Source organism: Lithobates pipiens, unplaced genomic scaffold, assembly GCF_037356315.1.
Source record: "Lithobates pipiens isolate NorthernLeopardFrog02 unplaced genomic scaffold, aLitPip1_a1.2 Scaffold_41, whole genome shotgun sequence".
Classification (NCBI taxonomy): domain Eukaryota; kingdom Metazoa; phylum Chordata; class Amphibia; order Anura; family Ranidae; genus Lithobates; species Lithobates pipiens.
Window position 1 is genome coordinate 7,655,831 of NW_027507861.1, and position 6,259 is coordinate 7,662,089.

Sequence of the window (6,259 nt, forward strand, 5' to 3'; positions counted from 1 at the left end):
TAATAATAATAATCATAATCATATAAAAATAATAATAATATAACTATAAAATAATAAAAATAAATATACTAATCATATAATAATAATAATAATAATCATCATAATAATCATATATATATATATATATATATATATATATATATATATATATATATATATATATATATATATATATATATATATATATATAATAATCATATAAAAAATAATATAAATATAAAATAATAAAAATAAATATAATAATAATCATATAATAATAATAATAATAATAATAATATTAATAATAATCATCATATAAAAATATATAACTATAAAATAATAAAAATATAATAATAATAATAATAATAATAATAATAATATAATAATAATAATCATAATAATCATATAAAATAATAATCATCATCATAATCATATAAAAATAATAATAATATAAATATAAAATAATAAAAATAAACATAATAATAATAATAATAATAATAATATATATATATTAATCATATAAAAAATAATAATAATATAAATATAAAATAATAAAAATAAATATAATAATAATCATATAATAATAATAATAATAATAATAATAATAATAATAATAATAATAATAATAATAATCATATAAAAAATATATAACTATAAAATAATAAAAATATAATAATAATAATAATAATAATAATAATAATAATAATAATAATATAATAATAATCATCATAATAATCATATAAAATAATAATAATAATAATAATATAATAATAATAATAATATAAATATAAAATAATAAAAATAAATATAATAATAATAATAATAATATTCATCATAATAATCATATAAAAAATAATAATAATAATAATATAAATATAAAATAATAAAATTATAAAATAATAGAGGAAACAAGAGAGGGAGATCCTTCTATCCTCATATGTTTATGGATACAATTATTTGTTACAGATTATCGAGTGTAAAATGAGGATAAATAATAATAATTTTATCAGTGATAATAGCAATGATAGGGAGGAGTGATGATCTCTGTTGGTGTTTTCCTGTATCCTGGGATGGAAAGGGTGGATAGACTCACCGCACTGCGAGGATGACTCGATCCCGCTGCGATCTCTGAACTCCGGTGATTTGGTGTCTGGAGTTTATAAAGTCATCGGACTCTCCTGGGTCTCCCTCACTTAGTATTCTGGGACCAATTCCACCTAATAATACAATATGATTGCAGACTATGGTTTACCTGAAAAAGTAATTTGAATAATGAAACCAATATAAGGCAGACACATATATGTTTAATATACTCTATATATAATATATATATATCTATGTTGTGTGTGTATATATAAATATATATATATATACATAGATATATTATTATTATTAATAATAATATTATTAATATTGTTACTATTATTATTTTTAATAATATTATAATATAATTATATAATATTTATATACTATAATATAATAATATGCTTTTTATATACATGACCTTCTCCTCCCCAGTCCAATAGGGCCCCATAATTCATCTCGGTGAACTGAACATTTAAACATACACCGATCAGCCAGAACATTGTGACCACTGACAGGTGAAGGGAAGAACATTCATTATCTGGTGACAATTATTATTATGATACCGGATTTATATAGCACCAACAGTTTACGCAGCGCTTTACAACATAAAAGGGAGACAATACAGTTACAATACAATAAAATACAAGAGGATTAAGAGGGCCCTGCTCATAAGAGCTTACAATCTAAAAGGTTGTAACTGTGGGGGAATGAGCTGGTGGAAGTGGTAGAAGATTAGTTGGTGAAGTGATCGGCTTTCCTGAAGAGATGAGTTATCAGGGATCACCTGATGGTAGCAAGAGTAGGGGATAGTCGGACAGGTGGAGGTAGCGAGTTGCAGAGGATGGGAGAGGCTCTGGAGAAATCCTGGAGACTAGCATGGGAGGAGGAGATGAGGGAGCTTCAGAGTAGGCGGTCTTAAGAAGAGCGGAGAGGACGATTTGGGTGATATTTGGAGAGAAGGTTGATGATGTTGCTGGGGGCAGAGTTGGGAATGGCTTTGTATGTTGTGGTTAGTATTTAGAATTTATATGCTGCGTGATTGGGAACCAGTGTAAAGATTGGAGGAGAGGGTTGGTGGACACTGATTGGGAGCCAGTGTAAAGATTGGAGGAGAGGGTTGGGGCGCAGTGTAAAGATTGGAAGAGAGGGTTGGTGGACACTGATTGGGAGCCAGTGTAAAGATTGGAAGAGAGGGTTGGTGGACACTGATTGGGAGCCAGTGTAAAGATTGGAGGAGAGGGTTGGTGGACACTGATTGGGAGCCAGTGTAAAGATTGGAAGAGAGGGTTGGTGGACACTGATTGGGAGGCAGAGTAAAGATTGGAGACGAGGGTTGGGGGACACTGATTGGGAGCCAGTGTAAAGATTGGAGGAGAGGGTTGGGGGACACTGATTGGGAACCAGTGTAAAGATTGGAGGAGAGGGTTGGTGGACACTGATTGGGAGCCAGTGTAAAGATTGGAGGAGAGGGTTGGTGGACACTGATTGGGAGCCAGTGTAAAGATTGGAAGAGAGGGTTGGGGCGCAGTGTAAAGATTGGAAGAGAGGGTTGGTGGACACTGATTGGGAGCCAGTGTAAAGATTGGAAGAGAGGGTTGGGGGACACTGATTGGGAGCCAGTGTAAAGATTGGAGGAGAGGGTTGGTGGACACTGATTGGGAGGCAGAGTAAAGATTGGAGACGAGGGTTGGGGGACACTGATTGGGAGCCAGTGTAAAGATTGGAGGAGAGGGTTGGGGGACACTGATTGGGAACCAGTGTAAAGATTGGAGGAGAGGGTTGGTGGACACTGATTGGGAGCCAGTGTAAAGATTGGAGGAGAGGGTTGGTGGACACTGATTGGGAGCCAGTGTAAAGATTGGAAGAGAGGGTTGGGGCGCAGTGTAAAGATTGGAAGAGAGGGTTGGTGGACACTGATTGGGAGCCAGTGTAAAGATTGGAAGAGAGGGTTGGGGGACACTGATTGGGAGCCAGTGTAAAGATTGGAGGAGAGGGTTGGTGGACACTGATTGGGAGGCAGAGTAAAGATTGGAGACGAGGGTTGGGGGACACTGATTGGGAGCCAGTGTAAAGATTGGAGGAGAGGGTTGGGGGACACTGATTGGGAACCAGTGTAAAGATTGGAGGAGAGGGTTGGTGGACACTGATTGGGAGCCAGTGTAAAGATTGGAGGAGAGGGTTGGGGGACACTGATCGGGAGCCAGTGTAAAGATTGGAGGAGAGGGTTGGTGGACACTGATTGGGAGCCAGTGTAAATATTGGAAGAGAGGGTTGGGGGACACTGATTGGGAACCAGTGTAAAGATTGGAGGAGAGGGTTGGTGGACACTGATTGGGAGCCAGTGTAAAGATTGGAGGAGAGGGTTGGTGGACACTGATTGGGAGGCAGAGTAAAGATTGGAGGAGAGGGTTGGTGGACACTGATTGGGAGCCAGTGTAAAGATTGGAGGAGAGGGTTGGTGGACACTGATTGGGAGCCAGTGTAAAGATTGGAGGAGAGGGTTGGTGGACACTGATTGGGAGCCAGTGTAAAGATTGGAGGAGAGGGTTGGGGGACACTGATTGGGAGCCAGTGTAAAGATTGGAGGAGAGGGTTGATGGACACTGATTGAGAGCCAGTGTAAAGATTGGAGGAGAGGGTTGGGGGACACTGATTGGGAGCCAGTGTAAAGATTGGAGGAGAGGGTTGGTGGACACTAGGGATGAGCTTTGTGTTCGAGTCGAAAGCATGTTCGACTCGAACACCAGCTGTTCGCCCGTTCGGCCAAGCCAGAACTCTGTGGGCCATTCGCGCCAAATTCGTGTGGCGCTCACGGCCCACAATGCACTGCGCCATCGCAGTGCATTGCTGGCTCATGATTGGCCAAGCATGCACTGTGACCCTGCATGCTTGGCCAATCACAGCGCCGGCAGCGAGGAGAGCCATGATTGGCCAAAGGCAGGATGCCTGTGGCCAATCATAGCTCAGGCTGTGTAGTACACGCCCCACACTATATAAGGCCACCAGCGCGGCGGCCTTGTGTAGTGTGTTGGCGTCTGTAAAAGTTAGTGGGTGTTCTCTGTGTACCTTCAATGCAGTATACACCGTCCGTTATCCACCGATTTAGCATTCTTTCTCTTCTGTAATTGAGCTTTCAGCCATCTGCAGGAGTTTCTGGGTGTTGTCTGTGTGCCCTGACTGCAGTATACACCATTATCCACCTATATTGCTCTTCTCTAATTGAGCCATCTGCCATCTGCAGGAGTTAGTGGGTGTTGTGTGCCTCCAGCACAATATACACTACCCAATTGCTGGTTTTCCCAACTCCCTTCAGGCCATTACCATGTCTGGAAGGCCAACAAGGAGAGGCAGACAGTCACGAGCCAAGAAAAGAGGGCAAGCAGGCTATGTGTCTAGAGACAACAGTGCTGGTCGTGGACGCGGTGCATTGTCATCAGCACGTGGCCATGGGACACGCTTGTCCTTATTTTCGTCAGCTGGACGTGTTGAGCCGCATCATGCCGAAGACTTGGTAGAGTGGATGACCAAGCCCTCTTCATCCTCCTCATTCTCTCTCACCCAGGCTCAGGGTACTAGCAAAGCAGCTGCCAACGCATCGTCTTCCCTCGTCTCAATGTCATCATCAGTGACTCCTTCCCTAGACCCACCACGTCCTCCTGAGGAGTCCCCTGAAATCTTTGAGCACAGTGTTGGGTACATGCTCCAGGAGGATGCCCAGTATTTTGTAGGCTCTGATGATGATACTCAGCTAGAGGAAGGCAGTAGCATGAGCGCAGAGAGAGGGGATGCTCAAGAAGGACAGCAATCTGGCAGTCATGTTCCACAAGCTGCAGCATACTGCCAGGTTTGCTCCAGCGATGAAGAGGGAGGGAATGATGAGGGTACTGACTCCACGTGGGTGCCTGGTAGGAGAGAGGAGGAGGCACATCTCCAACGAGGCAGGATGCCCTCCGGGGGCCAGCTTAGGGGCAGCACACCGACTGAATCACACCGCAGAGCTCCACCTGTGCAGGGCGCTGCCTCTGTGCGTTATTCTAAAAGTTCTTTGGTGTGGGCCTTTTTTGAGACAAGTGCATCAGATCGCACCGCTGCTATTTGCAACATATGTCTCAAGTAGGGATGAGCCGAACACCCCCCGGTTCGGTTCGCACCAGAACTTTCGACGATTAAAGTGGAAAAAAAGTGAAATATTCCTTTAAATATGGTGCCTGGGGGGTGTCTGTAGTATGTCTGTGAAGTGCCACGTGTTTCCCGTGTTTAGAACAGTCCCTGCACAAAATGACATTTAACGGAAATAACGTCATTTAAAACTGCTTGCGGTTTTAATGTTATATCTGGTTCCTGCAATATGGTTGAAAATCATTGAGAAAAATGGCAACCTCTCCCTGCCCATTACCAGCCCCTTTGGGTCTTGTACGCATATTAAGGGGAACCCCGTACCCATATTAAAAAAAGGAAATGCGTGTGGCCCCCAGGCCCTATGTACTCAGAACAGCAGTATACAGGCGGTGCAAACAAGACAGGGACTGTGTAGGTTTGTTGTGTTAAGTTGAATCTGTTTGTCATTTTCAACTGGTACATTTATAAAGTGTAGCTCCAGTCAAAAAAAAAATGTTAAGCTTTTTGGAAAACATAGGGAAGGGTTATCACCCCTGTATAATTTGTTTTGTCGTCCATCTTTTTTCATCTCACTTGCTGCTGTCTCCTTGCGTTTGCAAGTAGGAGACGTTTGTAAGTTGAATGTTTGAAAGTAGGGGCCTGCCCTATATGCTCTGCAGAAATGGCGGAAACAAGGTCTTGGTTTTGCCACAACATTGTAAGCCCTCAAAGTGACTCTTGGTGGGCACTGGAGCGCCCTGCTGTGAACGATTATATCAAGAATTGTAATTACATGCCATTGTTGAACAATGGTAGAAAAATTTGGCCTTTGGTTGTTGTGGTGCTGGTGCCACAACACTATAAGTCCTCACAGTTACTCTCGGTGGGCACAAGAAGGGGCCCTGCTGTGAAATATTATATCAAGAATTGTAATTACATGTCCCTGTTAAACAGGGGCAGAAAAATTGGGCAATAGGCACTGGTGCTGGTGCCACGACACTGCAACCTCTCCCAGATACTCTAGTTTTATTGCAGGAATTAGCCCTGCTGCAAAGCATTGCATCAAAAATTGTACTTAAACGCCCCTGTTAAACAG